At 45.6% G+C, this 18,692-nt stretch overlaps 1 protein-coding gene and 1 non-coding gene across 5 annotated transcripts in view; one reads left to right on the forward strand and one right to left on the reverse strand.

Moving 5' to 3' along the window:
* LOC105485767 (glucosamine (UDP-N-acetyl)-2-epimerase/N-acetylmannosamine kinase) overlaps positions 1–18,692 on the reverse strand; it is a 62,376-nt gene that overhangs the window by 36,499 nt on the left and 7,185 nt on the right. The window contains exon 1 of one of the 4 annotated variants that reach the window (XM_071078001.1): positions 17,588–17,717. The exons of 1 other annotated variant lie outside the window; for it this stretch is intronic. The gene's annotated coding sequence lies outside the window, so the exon portion shown is untranslated. Of the gene's footprint in view, positions 1–6,458; positions 6,710–7,300; positions 7,448–17,587; positions 17,718–18,692 lie in introns of those variants that run through there. 2 more of the 4 variants (XM_011748239.2, XM_011748240.3) reach the window with 2 other exon arrangements.
* Positions 16,368–16,512, forward strand: LOC139358344 (U4 spliceosomal RNA). Its single transcript, XR_011613118.1, has one exon. It is a non-coding gene; the product is annotated as a U4 spliceosomal RNA (small nuclear RNA).

Below are 18,692 nucleotides of genomic sequence, written 5' to 3' on the forward strand. Positions count from 1 at the left end.
TTTAGTAGAGATGGGGTTTTGCCATGTTGGCCAGGCTGGTCTCGAACTCCTGGCCTCAAGTGATCTGCCCGCCTCAGCCTCCTAAAAGTGCTGGGATTACAGGCATGAACCACTGTGCCCGGCTTCCTACAAACCTTCAAAGTGATCTTCCTTTCCCACTATCTCTTCCCTGCCTAAAATTACACTTACTCTGTGCCAAAGTGCCAGCCATACCAAACTGCCTCCAGTTCAACTAGTGAATCTCCATATATCTGTACCTTTATAGATGCTACCTACTTTTTCCTCAAACTTCCCTTCCCCCTTGCCTGGTCTTCTACTCATCCTTCAAAACTCAATCTAAGTGTCATCCTTTCTGGAAAGGTTTCACACAAACCTCAGGTCCTCCTCCCCCATGTTTCTCAGTTGCTGCCTTGCTCTGAGCGTATGGCCCTCCCATTCACAGATATACTATTGCTTAGCTCCACTGCTCGCTCATCCCTCCCTGCCATGCTATACCCTCCATTCAAAAAGTAAAATCAGGGGCAAGGAATGAGAGATTTGTTTTATGGAATATTTTTTAGAAGTTTTTACATTTTTGGAGACGGGATCTTGCTATGTTGCCCAAGCCAGAGTGCAGTAGCTATTCACAAGCAAGATCATAGCTCACTGCAGCCTAGAACTCCTGGGCTCAAGCAATCCCCCCACCTTCAGCCTCATAAGTAGCTGGAACTACAGGCATACACCACTGAGCCAGGCTTGGAACATGTTAAACTTCTCTAAATCAACATAAAATTTCACCTCATGGACTCTGATCTCAATGTTCATGTTTCAGTAAGTGTATCAATATTTAGAATCTGTAATTAGGAATCCAGAGACACTTCAGTAAGGATTCCAATTCTAGGGGTGCCATCCTTTAGATGAGGGTAAACTCTGAAATTCACTGGAAATTCCATTAGTAGCCCTCTGCTGTTGGTACCTCATCTCTCTTAAAATTCTGTGACCATGCAAACTGTCCCATCATTACGCCCACTCTGAATTTATAATCCCCAGTAAAAGCTAATTTCACCCAATGACAAACACTTACAATATAATGAAACGGGCATTCCACCAAGAGAGTTATATTCAGAAGACCTAAGCACTGTATGGTCTTTTTTGTTTTGTTTTTTTGAGACGGAGTCTTGCTCTGTCGCCCAGGCTGGAGTGCAGTGGCACAATCTCTGCCCACTGCAAGCTCCGCTTCCCGGGTTCACGCCATTCTCCTGCCTCAGCCTCCCGAGTAGCTGGGACTACAGGCGCCCAACACCACGCCGGCTAATTTTTTGTATTTTTAGTAGAGACAGGGTTTCATCGTATTAGCCAGGATGGTCTCGATCTCCTAACCTCATGATCCGTCCGCCTTGGCCTCCCAAAGTGCTGGGATTACAGGCGTGAGCCACCGCGGCCACCACGCCTGGCTTTTTTTTTTTTTTTTTTTTTTTTTTGATAAGGAGTCTCGTTCTGCCACTCAGGCTGGAGTGCAGTGGCTCGATCTCAGCTCACTACGACCTCCGCCTCCTGGGTTCAAGCAATTCTCCTGCCTCAGCCTCCTGAGTAGCTGGGATTACAGGCATGCGCCACCACGCTGGGCTAATTTTTTGTATTTTTAGTAGACATGGGGTTTCACCATGTTAGCCAGACTGGTCTCGAACTCCTAATCTCATGATCCGCCTGCCTTGGCCTCCCAAAGTGCTGGGATTACAGGCATGAGCCACCACACCCAGCCACACTATCTAATCTTTAAAGAGACAAAAATATTCTTCCAGAAATGGTTGTCCTAAGTGTTCTTGTATATAATCCTTCCAGTGATCAAATTTGAGCTGAATAAATTGTTGGTAATATTTAATTTGCTGGGTGAGGCAAAACAAATCATTCATGGTTTGTCAGTTTGTATTTATCTTACAAAGAACAGTAAATGTTCCATCTGGCAGTACTAAAATGCTTATTTACCAGGTTACTCAAAGGTTATTCTACCTAAACTGAGAGCAAGCTGACCATATAAATAAACGGTGAAAAATACAACATTGTTACCTAGAAACCTAAAGAACCTAAAAAAGTCAAAAGTTTTTTTAAGGAAAGAAATCAAATCTTAAAAATAATATTAAGGTAAAATGCCTTTTTAAGGGGAGGTTTTAAAAAATTATTTTAAATAACTCAATTTTTGATTAAGTAGTATATTCACATGGTTTAAAACTGAAAAGTCACAAGAGGTTAAGTCGCAAAAAGTCTTTTCATCTGTGTTCCCCAGCTAGCTAGTTATTTTCCCTGGAAGCAAATGGTTACTGGTTTCTTAACTGTCCTTCCATGGATAAACTATGATAATATAAATAAATATATGGCTCACGCCTGTAATCCCAACACTTTGGGAGGCTGAGGTGGGTGTATCATGTGAGGTCAGGAATTAGAGAACAGCCTGGCCAACATGGTGAAACCCCATCTCTACTAAACATACAAAAAAAAAACCAATTAGCCAGGTGTTGTGGCACACGCCTGTAGTCCCAGCTACTTGAGAGGCTGAGGCAGGAGAATCACTTGAACACATGAAGTGGAGCTTGCAGTGAGCCAAGATCGTGCCACTGCACTCCAGCCTGGGCAACAGAATGAGTATCTAAAAAAAAAAAAATATATATATATATATATATAAAAAATATATATATATGATATGTGTATATATAATGTATATATGTGTATACACACACACATATATACACTACACACACACATACACGATGTATATTACAAAATTGGTAACATATTCTACAAACTGTTGGGCCAAATCTTACTTTTTTTTTTTTTAATAGAGTCTCCCTCTGTTGCCCAGGCTGGAGTGCAGTGCCATGACCTTGGCTCACTGCAACCTCCACCTCCCCAGTTCAAGAGATTCTTGTGCCTCAGCTTCCTAAGTGGCTGGGATTACAGGTGCCCGCCACCACACCCACCTAATTTTTTTGTGTTTTTAGTAGAGATGGGGTTTCACCATGTTAGCCAGGCCAGTCTCAAACTCCTGACCTCACGTGATCTACCCACCTCTGCCTCCCAAAGTGCTAGGATTACAGGCACGAGCCACCGCACCCAGCCACAAATCTTACTTTTTAAAATGCTTTTGATTATGACTCAGTTAAATGGTAGAATGAGAATGTTTAAAGATATTGGAAATATCAAATCTAAAAGGGCAAAGTTTTGGAAATTGCTGGCCATCAACTTTTCAAATATACAAAGAATTATAAGAGCCCTAAAATTTAGCAAAAACATTCAACTTTGGCGGGGCACAGTGGCTCATGCCTTTAGTAACCCCAGCAGTCTGGGAGGCCAAGATGGGCGGATCACCTGAGGTCACGAGTTGGAGACCAGCCTGGCCAACATGGTGAAACCCCATCTCTACTAAAAATACAAAACTTAGCAGGGTGTGGTGGCGTGCACCTGTAATCCCAGCACTCAGGAGGCTATGGCAGGAGAATTGCTTGAACTTGGGAGGAGGAGGCTGCAGTGAGCCAAGATTGTGCCATTGCATTCCAGCCTGGGAGACTGATTGAGACTCCATTTCAAAAAAAAAAAAAAAAAAAAAGCCAGGCGTGGTAGCGCGTGCCAGTAATCCCAGCTGCTTGGGAGGCTGAGGCACAAGTATCACTTGAACCCAGGAGGCAGAGGTTGCAGTGAGCCGAGATCACACCACTGCACTCCAGCCTGGACAAAAGAGTGAGACTCTGTCTCAAAAATATATATATATAAATAAAAACAAGAAATCTGGCTGGACATGGTGGCTCATGCCTGTAATCCCGGCACTTTGGGAGGCCGAGGCAAGGACTCCTTGAAATCAGGAGTTCAAGACCAGCCTGGGCAACACAGTAAGATCCCTGTCTCTACAAACAAATTTTTTTTAATTAGCTGAGCGTGGTTGTGCACACCTGCGGTCCTAGCTATTTGGGAGGCTGAGACAGGAAGATCACTTGAGCCCAGGAGTTTGAGGCTATAGTGAGTTATGATAGTGCCACCGCACTCCAGCCTGAGATGGAGCAAGACCCTATCTTAAAAAAAATTAAAATTTAAATCCAGCCTGGGGCAAGTAAATTTCCTTTTGTAAGGATGCAATCACTTTTCATTAGTACTTACAATGGACAGTCTTGAATTGAGAGAATGCAAAAAGCTGCTGTCAAGAATTGGGTTTCGGCTGGGCGCAATGGCTTAGGCCTGTAATCCCAGCACTTTGGGAGGCCGAGGCAGGCGGATCACCTGAGGCCAGGAGTTCAAGACCAGCCTGGCTAACATGGTGAAACCCCATCTCTACTAAAAACACAAAAAAATTAGGTGGGTGTGGTGGCGGGCACCTGTCTCTACTAAAAATACAAAATTTAGCCGGGCATGGTGGCAGGCCTGTAATCCCAGCTACTCAGGAGGCTGAGGCAGGAGAATCGCTTGAACCCGGGAGGCAGAGGTTGCAGTGAGCGGAGATCCCGCCTCTGCACTCCAGCCTGGGCGACAGGAGTGAGATTCCGTCTCAAAAAAAAAACAAAAAAAAGAACTGGGTTTCTCAGATCGCCAGTGAGTTCAAGATGAAGGCAAACTTGTCTATAAACCTGGCCTTAGGTAACATTGTTCTATTTTTCAGTTTATTCATATAGCCAGCTTGCTCCCAGTTTAGGTAGAATAACCTTTGAGTAATTGGTAAGTACTAGGCATTTTAGTACTGCCAGATGGAACATTTACTGTTCTTTGTAAAATAAATACAAATTGACAAACCATGAATGATTTGTTTTGCCTCACAGTATTTTTTTTTTTTTCTTGAGACAGAGTCTCACTCTGTCACCCAGGGGAGTACAGTGGCGCAATCTCAGTTCACTGTAACCTCTACCTTCCAGGTTCAATCAATTCTCCTGCCTCAGCCTCCCAAGTAGCTGGGATTACAGGTGCACACCACCATGCCTGGCTAATTTTTGTATTTTTTTAGTAGAGATGGGGTTTCACCATGTTGGCCAGGCTGTTCTCGAACTCTTGACCTCAAGTCATCTGCCTTGGCCTTGCCTCACAAAAATTAAAAATTTAAATTAAAAGCCACAAGAGGCTAAATAGCAAAAAGTCTTCTCATATGTGTTCCCCAGCTATATAATTTTTTTTCCCTCAAAGAAACTATAGTACAAATTGGAAAAGGACCACTGTACTCCAGCCTGGGTGACAGAGTGAGACCCTATCTTAAAAAAAATTTAAATTTAAATAAAAAATAAAAACAAGCAATCTTTTAAATGAACATTATGAAGTAGGTGCATTGTCCAGCCCAGAGCTCAGAAAGTCAGAAGGCGGGACTGAATACTTGCATCCATTTCACTCTTCAATTCTATAATTGTACCTGAGCCACCAAAAGAAAGACAGAAAAACAAATAATAGGTGACAGATGGATGGATGACAGATGATAGACAGATAGATGATAGTTTTCAGACAAGTTTGCCTTCATCTTGAACTCACTGGCAATCGCTGAAAAACCCAATTCTTGTTTTTTTGTTTTATGTTTTTGAGACAGGGTCTCATTCTGTTGCCCAGGCTGGAGTGCAGTGACACAATCTCAGCTCACTGCAACCTCCGCTTCCCAGGTTCAAGCAATTCTCCTGCCTCAGCCTCCCAAGTAGCTGGGATTACAGGCATGTGACACCATGCCCAGCTAATTTTTTCGTATTTTTAGTATAGGCGGGGTTTCATCACGTTCGCCAGGCTAGTCTCGATCTTCTGACCTCAGGTGATCTGCTGCCTGGCCTCCCAAAGTGCTGGGATTACAGGCATGAGCCACCGTAACTTAATTCTTTTTTTTTGTTTTTTCTTTTGAGACTGAGTCTCACTCTGTCGCCCAGGCTAGAATGCAGTGGTGCAATCTCAGCTCACTGCAACCTTTGCTGCCTGGGTTCAAGCCATTCTCCTGTCTCAGCCTCCTGAGTAGCTGGGATCACAGGCGCCCGCCACCATGTCCAGCTAATTTTTGTATTTTTAGTAGAGATGAGGTTTTTACCATGTTGGCCAGGCTGGTCTTGAACTCCTGACCTCAGGTGATCCACCTGCGTTGGCCTCCCAAAGTGCTGGGATTACAGGCGTGAGCCACCGCACCCCGTAGAAACCCAATTCTTAAAGGCTGTTTTCTGCATTCTCTCAACTCAAGACTGTCCATTATAAATGCTGGCAAAAGGGTGTTAACACTTTCCAGAAAAATAATGTCCCACTCAACCGTGGAAAGAGTTCTTTGTGAAGAGAGTATTTTTAAGGCAATCAACTGAAAATAATGAACACTTGGTTCAAGCAGTCACTGAACAGAGGAAACAACAGTAAACATTTGCTGAGTGCTTCTGAAGTGCCAAACATTGTGCTAATAGCTTTCTTTACACGTATTAACTCATTTCATCCTCACAGCCCTCCTATTAGCCCCATTCTACAGACAGGAGGCACAGAGAAAATAATTTACTTGCCCCAAATCACTGTTTAATAGTTCATCATTGGCTGGGCGCGGTGGCTGACTCCTTTGTAACCCCAGCACTTTGGGAAGCTGAGATGGGCAGATCACTTGATGTCAGTTTAAGACCATCCTGGCCAACATGGTGAAACCCCGCCTCTACTAAAAATACAAAAAATTCGCCGGGCGTGGTAGCGGGCGCCTGTAGTCCCAGCTACTCGGGAAGCTGAGACAGGAGAATGGCGTGAATCCGGGAGGCGGAGCTTGCAGTGAGCCGAAATTGCGCCACTGCACTCCAGCCTGGGCAACACAGCGAGACTCCGTCTCAAAAATAAATAAACAAACAAACAAACAAATAAATAAATAAATAAAATTTGGGGGGAAGGCGGAGAATTAACACTTCTCAAATATACAAGGAAGCCCTGACTCAGAAGGTAGATTCAGAGCAGGGAGGAGACTTTTTAGCCCATCCTTTTCACGCCAGGACAGCTTGCCTGCCAGGCAGCTCTCCACCCTCTCTCGCCCCGCCCCGCTCCTCACGGGACACTCAGCATCCCCCCTGGCTGGACAGCACTGTCCCAGGGGACAAGTCAACCTGGGCCTCCCTCTACATCCCCTCCCCTGATCATCGGGGCCCACCCCGAGCCACATGGCTGAGCCCTGAATTGGGCCAAAGAGCGGCCCTATGGTGCAGGCCTGCAGGACATTGGGCGAGACCCGGGTCCAGTGTGGGCCTCCGGGCGCGATGGGGTGGAAAGTGGCCGGGGAGGGGAGGCCTGGGGCAGGAGGCTGGAGGAGGCGGCCCTGGGGGTGGGCAGGATGGTCTCCTGGAGTCCCCCGCCGCCGCGCGGCTCTCACCAGACGCAGTCAGAAGCTCCCTCCCACGCCGCCACCGCGCTCCTCGGGCGACAGCCGAACCAAGCGCCACGAAGCAGGCAGAGCGCGAGCCCGCCCCTCGGTTTCCGCGCTCGGGCGCGCGGGTAGATGACTCGTCGCTCGACCTTGTCCCCACTCCCGGCTTGCCCAGCCACGCCCACCTGGAGCGCCGAATCCGCGAGCGCGCCCTGACACCGCCCGAGAGGGCTCCCGTGATTGGCTGCCCCCGTTCCCGTCCCCCACCCTTTCCGGCGGTGTTTTGAGGCCGGCTGGGTGCAGACCAGAGCGGAGCGTCTTTCGTTGTATCTTACGCGCTGGAGCTGCTGCGGGGCTGTCCGGGCAGCCTGTGCTCCTGCCCCGAAGCGTCCTCCTCCGCTGGCGACACACGCACTGAAGCCCGAGTCTTCCCGCGGGGTAGTTGTTTGGTCTTGCACCCAAGGAGGGATTTCTTGCGCTTCTCGTTCCTTCAGTTATTTCATAGACCAGGACCGAAACAATACTCTCGTGTAGCGCGGCCACCCCACAGCTGTCCCTAACGTTAAACCTTGTCGTGACTGCTAGAAGACACTGGTGGAGTGTGAATTGATGACCAAGGCATGGCAGGGCCTTCCTGATCTTTATAATCAGTTCAGCGGCGGCCTCCACTACAGGCAACCCCCAGCCAGTCCCGAGGCCTAGGGACATCCAGGGAGAAACGTGGCAGTGGTAAAGGGCTTGCGCAGCTCGTGAAGATAAATAAGACTTTGGGTTGTTGTTTTTGAGACAAGGGTCTCACTATGTTGTCAAGGCTGGGCTCGAGCTCCTGTCCTCAAGCCATCTTTTCTGGCTTCAGCCTTCTGAGTAGCTGGGACTACAGGCCCATGTCACCGAATCAAGCTTCAAGACTTTTTAATGACCCTTTCAAATTTCTGAGTCACTCCCAGCATTTTAGGAAGCCAAGGTGAGAGGATAGTTTGAGGCCAGGAGTTTGAAACAAGCCTGGGCAACAGATTCCTAAGTCACCATTGACAAGAAACTTTGAAGTTGATGATACAAAATATTAACATCTTTTTTTTTTTTTTTACAAGCATTAAAAATGTACCACAGGTGAAACTAAGTCTAACAGCTTACTGAGATTTCTTGCTGTATAGCAAATTTCAAATCTCATCAAACTTTTGCAGTTTGTGATGCATTTCAATTAATAATTAAGCTCTAATTTGTAAATACTTATGAACTCTTTGTTCTCCTGCAGCTAGCTTGGAGCCACGAAAAGGTCACATTAGCCACAAAAGAAAAGACATTAAGGGATTTTTACAAGGAAGTGCTATCAGATGTTTGTTTGTTTGTTTTGAGACAGGGTCCCACTCTGTCGCCCAGGCTGGAGTACAGTGGCACTATCTCAGCTCACTGAAACCTCCACCTTCCAGGTTCAAGCAATTCTCCTGCCTTAGCCTCCCGAGTAGCTGGGACTACAGGCCCACGCCACCATGCCCGGCTAATTTTTGTATTTTTAGTAGAGACAGGGTTTCACCATGTTGGCCAGGCTGGTCTCAAACTCCCGACCTCAGGTGATCCACCCACCTCAGCCTCCCAAAGTGCTGGGATTACAGGCATGAGCCACCACTCCCAGCCCACATTTCTTTTTTAAATCCCATTGGCTGCTGTGTGGAAAATAGATTGGTAGCAGTGAAACTCAACTGAAGTGGATGGATATGATGTTTATTTTGGAAGTAAAATTGATGAGACTTAATTATAGGTTAGATATAAGGGGATGACAGGGAAAAAGACTCAAGAATGACCTCCGGGCCAGGTGTGGTGGCTCACACCTGCAGTCCCAGCACTGTGGAAGGCAGAGGTGGGAGGATCGCTTGCTCTCAGGAGTTTGAGGCAGCAGTGAGCTCAGTCACACCACTGCACTCCAGCCTGGGTGCCGGATGGAGACCTTGTCTCTTAAAAAGCAAACAAAAAAAAAAGAAATGACTTCCAGGTTTCTACCATTAGTAATTGGGTGGTTGGTTGTGTACTAAGATGAGAAAGGCTGGGAGAGTGACCTGGTTGGGGAAGAAAGAAGTAAAGTTTTAATTCAGGGCATGCTATGATTGAGATGCGTGTGAGCCACATGAAGCTATTAAATGTGCAGTGAGATTTTATGAATCTGAACACAGACTCACCAGACTATAAATGGTTTATTAGTTTCATATATGCTGTAACAAATTACCACAAAATTAGGATCTTCAAAACAACACCAATTTATTATTCTACAGTTTTGGATGTTCAGAGTCCAAATGGGTTTCAAGGGACCAAAATCAAGGTGTCAGTAGGGTTGCCTTCCTACTGGAGGCTGCCAGGGAGAATCCATTTCCTTACCTCTTCCAGATTCTAGAGGCTGCCCACATTCCTTGGCACATGGCACCTCTGACCTCTACCTCCCTTGCCACATCATCTCTGACTCTGCTGCCTCCCTCTCTCACTTAAAAAGATCCCAGTGATTACATTGGGTCCACTCAATAATCCAGGATAATTTTCCCATCTCAGAGTCTTGGTCACATCTGCAAAGTCCCTCTTGCCAAATAAGGAAACATAGTCACAGGTTCAGGGATTAAGATGTGGATATCCAGGCGGGGCACGGTGGCTCATGCCTATAATCCCAGCACTTTGGGAAGCCAAGGTGGGCAGATCACGAGGTCAGGAGATCAAGACCAGCCTGGCCAACGTGGTGACACCCCATCTGTACTAAAAATACAAAATTAGCCGGCCATGGTGGCGCACACCTGTAGTCCCAGCTACTTGGGAGGCTGAGGCGGGAGAATAGCTGGAACCCAGGAGGCAGAGGTTGCAGATCACGCCACTGCACTCCAGCCTGGGTGACAGAGTGAGACACTGTCTCGAAAAAAAAAAAAAAAGATGTGGATATCTTTGGGGAGCTATTTATTCTGGCTACCACAAGAGGTATTGAAAATCACTTGAAGGCAAGATGGGTATGTTGCTTTTAAAGTTACATACTGTACCTCCAGATATGCAGAATAGAACATTAATTTTTTTCTTCTTGAAAGATAAGAAAAATTAACTTCAAAAACAATGCTTAATGTTCAGTCTTTAAAATCTGAGTGCTGGCCGGGCGCGGTGGCTCACGCCTGTAAACCCAGCACTTTGGGAGGCCGAGGCGGGCGGATCACAAGGTCAGGAGATCAAGACCACGGTGAAACCCCGTCTCTACTAAAAATACAAAAAATTAGCCGGGCACGGTGGCGGGCGCCTGTAGTCCCAGCTACTTAGGAGGCTGAGGCAGGAGAATGGCATGAACCCGGGAGGCGGAGCTTGCAGTGAGCCGAGATCGCGCCACTGCACTCCAGCCTGGGCGACAGAGCGAGACTCCGTCTCAAAAAAAAAAAAAAAAAAAATCTGAGTGCTGATTACATAGGTGTGTTTAGTTTGTAAAAACTCAAATTATATACGTAATATATATGTACTTTTTATGTGTATTTTACTGTAATGTGCTTTAAAAACAATGCTTAATATAGCTAGAAAAATGTAATTATAAATATAAATGCTTTTAACAGCAGGCAATATTTTGAGAATTGTATGCACTTTCTTTTTTTTTTTTTTTTTTGAGACGGAGTCTCGCTCTGCCGCCCAGGCTGGAGTGCAGTGGCCGGATCTCAGCTCACTGCAAGCTCCGACTCCCGGGTTCACGCCATTCTCCTGCCTCAGCCTCCTGAGTAGCTGGGACTACAGGCGCCCGCCACCGCGCCCGGCTAGTTTTTTGTATTTTTTAGTAGAGACGGGGTTTCACCGTGTTAGCCAGGATGGTCTCGATCTCCTGACCTCGTGATCCGCCCATCTCGGCCTCGCAAAGTGCTGGGATTACAGGCTTGAGCCACCGCGCCCGGCCTAGAATTGTATGCACTTTCTAAGCCACTTGTAAGTTTTGTGTTTGACCAACATTGAGAATTTTATATGTCCGTAATCATTTAACCTTAAATGAATAATCTTTTTAGAATTTTCTTCTCTGCTTTCTTGAGATGAAATTGCAGCAAGGACCCTTAGGAGGCATTTTCTCTTGGCTTTTTGAGATCACTTTTCTATGGGTAAATTATATTATGTTTCTGGATTTCTATTACTTTACTGTTTAACATTGTGAATTGACATACCAAAAATGGTCACTAGTTAAGTTTGGTTTGTATGATTTGGTTTTATTTGACTTTAGTCTGAGAACTCTACAAGTTTGCAAAAAAATTACTTATGGCTTTGTAGTATAATAAAATCAGATTTTTCTAGAGATTACTCCCTAACCATAAATATAACTTCAAGCATTCAGGGCATAATTAGGCTATCAATGATTTCTAGGCTTTAAGAGATCCTCTAATCTAACCTTTTCATCAGAGGGGGAGACCTTCCTACAGCACCCTGACAGATGCTCATCTGGCCGCTTTGGGAACATTTCTTGTCATAGACTTGTCTTATTTTATTTGGTGATTTAATTCTTTTAAAGTACTCTGCCTCTCTGTAAATTCTACCCATGTATTTCATAGCTTAAACATTTCTAAATTAAAATAGCCTAAACTATTCTAAACATTGTATCTATAATCATAAGTGCTCATAACAACATTAAGATGTAAATTCTGTATATACCCCCTACTTTACAGATAAAAAGACCAAAATACAGAAGGCGAAGTTGCCTGAGGTTGCACAGCTGTTAAACAGAAGAGCCCCGCCCTTGATCCCACTTGCTTAGCTACTACTACCCAGTATTTCCTCTATACTAACTAGAGCATTGCACTTTATGACAGAAACCTATCTCAAGGTCTCAAGGTTCATCTCAGTCATCACTTTTTTTTTTTTTTTTTTTTTTTGAGATAGTGTCTCACTCTGTTGCCCAGGCTGGAGTGCAATGGCACGATCTCGGCTCACTGCCACCTCTGCCTCCCAGGTTCAAGCAGTTCTCCTGCCTTAGCCTCCCAAGTAGCTGGGATTACAGACATGTGTCACCACGCCTGGCTACTTTTTGTATTTTTAGTAGAGAAGGGGTTTCACCATGTTGGCCAGGATGGTCTCAAACTCCTGATCTCAAATGATCTGCCCGCCTTGGCCAGGACCCGGATTACAGGTGTGAGCCACCGCACCTGGCCTACAGTCATCACTTTTTGGCTAAGTTGTTCCATTAGTTAAGAGTTCACGTAACTCTTATATTATCCAGCCCACGTCTCTCTGAATGGCTCACATCAAGGTCTTAAGATATTTTAAAAGACATCTTTAAAATCAAGGTCTAATCTCTATGGCATTCTCCTGATGTATTAGTTTAGTGAGGCTTTCAAAAAAGAAAAGAACATTATTTGGCACAAATTTTTCTTAAGGTTTTTATTGAAGTGTTAATAAATACCTAAGCAGCATAGTTGAATTTCGAATTTTCATAAAGTAAAAACCGTCACTAAATTAAAGAAAGAAAACATCACCTGTGCCCATGGGCTGCCTCCTCAAGAGCTGCCTATTCATTACCCATGAAAAAACCTGGCACCAAGCCTGTGGCTAGCTAACAGTGACAATGGTAATTAGCTAATGTGCATGTTAAAGTAGCTCTCCCAAGCATTTGGACTGGGGAATACAGAGAGGATTGGCCAGTTGGAAATGAAAGGAAAATGGGGCACCTTAAAAACATAGTCGCCGGGCGCGGTGGCTCAAGCCTGTAATCCCAGCACTTTGGGAGGCCGAGACGGGCGGATCACGAGGTCAGGAGATCAAGACCATCCTGGCTAACACGGTGAAACCCCGTCTCTACTAAAAAATACAAAAACCTGGCCGGGCGCGGTGGCTCAAGCCTGTAATCCCAGTACTTTGGGAGGCCGAGGCGGGTGGATCACGAAGTCAGGAGATCGAGACCATCCTGGCTAACATGGTGAAACCCCGTCTCTACTAAAAATACAAAAAACTAGCCGGGCGTGGTGGCAGGCGCCTGTACTCCCAGCTACTCGGAGGCTGAGACAGGAGAATGGCGTAAACCCGGGAGGCGGAGCTTGCAGTGAGCCGAGATCCGGCCACTGCACTCCAGCCTGGGTGACACAGCGAGACTCGGTCTCAAAAAAAAAAAAAAAAAAAAAAAAAACTAGCCGGGCGAGGTGGCAGGCGCCTGTAGTCCCAGCTACTCGGGAGGCTGAGACAGGAGAATGGCGTGAACCCGGGAGGCGGGGCTTGCAGTGAGCTGAGATGGCGCCACTGCACTCCATCCTGGGCGACAGAGCGAGACTTCGTCTCAAAACAAAACAAAACAAAACATAGTCGCAGATATGCTGTGAAAGGTAGTACAGGGAGGCCATGGGGAGAGAATCCAGGCCCTGACTCAACTTGAATCCTGAACAACCTTCTGATTTTAATCTACATGTATCCTTAAATCCTCTTTTTATGTATTTATTTGTTTAATTGTGGTTTTTTTTGGAGACAGAGTCTCACTCTGTCGCCCAGGCTGGAGTGCAGTGGTGCTATCTGGGCTCCCTGCAACTTCCACCTCCCAGGTTCGAGTAATTCTTGTGCCTCAGCCTCCCAAGTAATTGGGACTACAGGCAGGCACCACGATGCCCGGCTAATTTTTTTAAAATTATTTTTCATGGAGACAGGGTTTCGCCATTTTTCCCAGGCTGGTCTCCAACTCCTGAGCTCAGGCAATCTGCCTGCCTCGGCCTAGCAAAATGCTAGGATTACAGGCGTGAGCCACCATGCCCGGCCTAAATCCTCTTTTGAAAAAAGATGCCCTGTTCCTTGCTTTCAGAAGTTATGAACAGTAAAACTGTGAGCCAAGGAAAATCCCCAACCTTATTTTGATCCCCACTTCCAACTAGTGGATGGTGGCTGCCTGGAGAACTGTGTCAAAAATGACTCTGAGGCTAAGAGTTTACTGGAAAAGAGTATATACTGTGATGTCTGCCATGTTGATTTCTAGGGAGACGGAAGGAGTCAAGAATGTTGCCGTGTATTTGCCATCTCTGCCCTAAGCCAATATCATGAAGAAATCAACAAGAGGTGGATTAACTGAGCAATTCATCACCATATTAAGCTAGATATTCCTGTTTAGTAAATATCTTTCCCTAGCTGGGAAGTATCTCACCCCATACCGTATCTCAGCCACAACAGTTTTAATTACCAAAGTCTGTAGGGCAGCAGTCCCCAATCTTTTTGGCACCAGGGACTGGTTTCCTGGAAGACAATTTTTCCTTGAGAAGCGGGATGGGGATGGTTTCAGGATGAAACTGTTCACCTCAGATCATCAGGCATTAAATTCTCAAAAGGAGCACGCAACCTAGGTCCCTACCATGCGTAGTTCACGATAGGATTCGTGTTTCTATGAGAATCTGATGCCACCGCTGATCTGACAGGAGGAGGAACCTAGGCGGTAATTCTTGCTTGCCTGCCACTCACCTCCTGTTATGTGGCCCAATTCTTTTTTTTTTTTTTTTTTTGAGATGGAGTCTCACTTTGTCACCCAGCCTGGAGTGCAGTGGCGCAATCTCAGCTCACTGTAACCTCTGCCTCCCAAGTTCAAGTGATTCTCCTGCCTCAGCCTCCTGAGTAGCTGGGATTACAGGCATGTGGTCTGGCTAATTTTTGTGTTTTTAGTAGAGATGGGGTTTCACCATGTTTGCCAGACTGATCGAGAACTCCTGACCTCAAGTGATCCACCCACCTCAGCCTCCCAAAGTGTTGGGATTACAGGCATGAGCCACTGCACCCGGCCTGGCCTGCGGCCCAGTTCTTAACAGGACACTGACCAGTACCAGTCCATGGCCCAGGGGTTGGGGACCCCCTACTCTAGAGTATACAGAGGTAAAACACACCTTACAAGCCAAATATCACTGCATACGCCAGATTGTTTATAGCCTCCCCAGAAAAACGAAAATTGCTCCTGTTTCAGAGTAGCCTTATGAGGCTACGCTACATGTGGAAAGCAATTATTTTCTCCTAGGAAAAGCATGTAAGGATTAAGATTATATTGGCTGAGGCCAGCAGCAGTGGCTCATGCCTGTAATCCCAGCACTTTGGGAGGCCGAGGCAGGTGGATCACCTGAGGTCAGGAGTTCAAGACCAGGCTGGCCAACATGGTGAAATCTTGTCTCTACTAAAAATACAAAAATTAACCAGGCATGCACTTGTAATCTCAGCTACTCGGGAGGCTGAGGCAGGAGAATTGCTTGAACCTGTGAGGCAGAGTTTGCAGTGAGCTGAGATTGCACCACTGCACTGCAGACTGGGCAACAGAATGAGACTCAGTCTCAAAAAAAAAAAAGATTATATTGGCTGAAAATAATTCAGCAATATCCTAAACTGTATCAGCTTAAGCTTTGCAAGAGCATGACATTGAAAGATACACTTACAAATGTACTGATTAAGATACTTAATCACTATTTGTAGCCCCAATTACCAATGAGTTTATCATGACAACCAGTCAGATTTTTAGAGCACCTATGGTGGTGAGCCATCCCTATGCTACTTTTTCCAATCATAGAAGAAAGGTACGAATTAACATAATGACTCTGTTTTTGTGAAATATTGCCTTTTCTTGGGATTTTAAAATACATTTTTCGGCTGGGTGCAGTGGCTCATGCCTGTAATCCCAATATTTTGGGAGGCCGAGGCAGGTGGATCATTTGAGGTCAGGAGTTTGAGACCAGCCTGGCCAACATGGTGAAACCCCGTCTCAACATGGTGAAATCCCGTCTCTACCAAAATACAAAAAGTAATCAGGCGTGGGTGGCAGGTGCCTGTAATCCTAGCTACTCAAGAGGCTGAGGCACAAGAATCGCTTGAATGCAGGAGGCGGAGGTTGCAGTGAGAGTGACTCTCTTATAAAAAGTTACATCAACACAATTATGCTCTAAACTTCTCATTAAAAGTTATGTGGGAAGCCGGGTGTGGTGGTTCATACCTATAATCCTAGCACTTTGGGAGACTGAGTTGGGTGGATCACTTGAGCCCAGGAGTTCAAAACCAGCATGGGCAACATGGTGAAACCCAATCTCTACTATATATATATATTTTTTTTATTTTTATTTTTTCTTTATGGGCTATGAAAGTATCATACTGTAGCTTTGTGCAGTGGCAGTATCATAGTCAATGAGGTTTATCTGAGGTGCGATTATTGCTAATTGAAAGTATCATACTGTAAACCAGGCTGGGTGCAGTGGCTCACGCCTGTATTCCCAACACTTTTGTGATCCTTTGAGTCTAGGAGTTTGAGACCAGCCTGGGCAACATGGCAAGACCCTATCTCTACAAAAAAAAAAAAAAATTAGCTGAGCATGGTGGTGCTTGCTTGTAGTCCCAGCTACCCAAGAAGCTGAGATGGGAGGATCGCCTGAGCCTGGGAGGTCAAGGCTGCAGTGAGTCATGATCACATCACTGCACTCCAGCCTGGGCAACAGAGCGAGACTCCGTCTCAAAAAAAAAAAAAAAAAAAAAAAAAAAAAAAAAAAAGTATCGTATTGTAAACCAATAAATTATTTCTTATCTGGCTGCTTGGGAAATGAGATGAGTCAGAGAATGCTCAGTCATCCCTGTCTAATAGAAATTCAGAAAGTTTAATTGGCACAGCTATTCCAGAAGAACTGGAAATGTGTTAAAAACTAGTTTGCCTTTAACTTTGACTCTCTTATAAAAAGTTGGATCAACACAATTATGCTCTAAACTTCTCATTAAAAGTTATGTGGGAAGCCGAGCGTGGTGGTTCATACCTATTAATCCTAGCACTTTGGGAGGCCGAAGTGGGCGGATCACCTGAGGTCAGGAGTTCAAGACCAGCCTGGCCAATATGGCGAAACCCTATCTCTACTAAAAATATAAAAATTAGCTGGGTGTGGTGCTGTGTGCCTATAATCCCAGCTACTTCGGAGGCTCAGACAGGAGAATCGCTTGAACCTGGGAGGCAGAGATTGCAGTGAGCCGAGATTGTGCCACTGCACTCCAACCTGGGCGACAGAGCAAGACTCTGTCTCAACAACAACAACAAAAAAAGAATAGACCACATTTGGGGGTCAGCATGCGGCTAAGGATGAAACAGGGGTCCTATAAGGACATTCCCGTGGAGCACTCAAGTGGGGTTCTTAACATCTGCATGAGTGTTCAAGACGTCTCTAAATATACATAATTGATATCTATAAAGCTTAAGCACGTGGCCAGGCATGGTGGCTCACGCCTGTAATCCCAGCACTTTGGGAGGACGAGTCAGGCGGATCATGAGGTCAGGAGTTCAAGATCCGCCTGACCAATATGGTGAAACACCATCTCTACTAAAAATGCAAAAATTACCTGGGCATGGTGGCGCACGCCTGTAGTCCCAGCTACTTCAGGGGCTGAGGCAGGAGAATCACTTGAACCTGGAAGGTGGAGGTTGCAGTGAGCCGAGTTCTTGCCATTGCACTCCAGCCTGGGCAACAGAGCAAGACTCCATCTTAAAAAAAAAAAAAAAAATCCTAAGCATGAACGTAAGGCCTCAACCTCTTTGTCCTCATGTTTTTCATGTCCCTACTCTGGAATGAATCTAATTCTACCTTTCAAATTATTTGTTTTCTTGTCCCTACTCCTCCTCTTGCCCCTACACATGAACATGCTCTTATGATTAGCTCCTTCCCCTGCCCCTCTGTGTACTCATTCTTTCAGAAATTGACTCACTCTCAAACCTTCCATTATCACTTCCATGTAGGTAATTCCTGGGATACAAACTCCAGCCTGGCCTTTCTTCCCAGCTTGAGGCCCATATGTTCAACTGCCTACTAGATAGTTCCTCACTTCAAACGCAATATATAAAAGTTCATTCATTTTATCCTGTTGACTTTGCTATTTCTTTTAATGGTACTAACTTCACACTTTCATTCAGACTCAGAATCACGGAGTCATGTTTTAACCTTCGCTCTCTCTGACTTCTAACATTCAGTCTTGCAGTCTTTCAAATAATTCAAAATGTTGTCTCAGTTTAGGTTGTTGGGTTTTCTTTTTTCTTTCTTTCTTTTTTTTTTTTTTTTTTTGAGGTGGCGTCTCGCTCTGTCAGCCAGGCTGGAGTACAGTGGTGTGATCTCAGCTCACTGCAACCTCTGCTTTCCAGGTTCAAGCAATTCTCCTGCCTCAGCCTCCCGAGTATCTGGGATTTCAGGCGCCCACCACCACGCCTGGCTAATTTTTGTATTTTTAGTAGAGACGGGGTTTCACCATATTGGCCAGGCTGGTCTCGTGAACTCCTGACCTCAGGTGATCCACCCACCTCAGCCTCCCAAAGTGCTGGGATTACAGGCGTGAGCCACAGTGCCCGGCTGGTTGTTGGGTTTTCTTAGAGATAGGGTCTTGCTCTGTAGCCCAGCTTGTAGTGCAGTGGTATGGTTGTGGCGCACTGCAGCCTCAAACTCCTGGGCTCAAGTGA

This window comes from Macaca nemestrina, chromosome 14, assembly GCF_043159975.1.
Source record: "Macaca nemestrina isolate mMacNem1 chromosome 14, mMacNem.hap1, whole genome shotgun sequence".
Classification (NCBI taxonomy): Eukaryota; Metazoa; Chordata; class Mammalia; order Primates; family Cercopithecidae; genus Macaca; species Macaca nemestrina.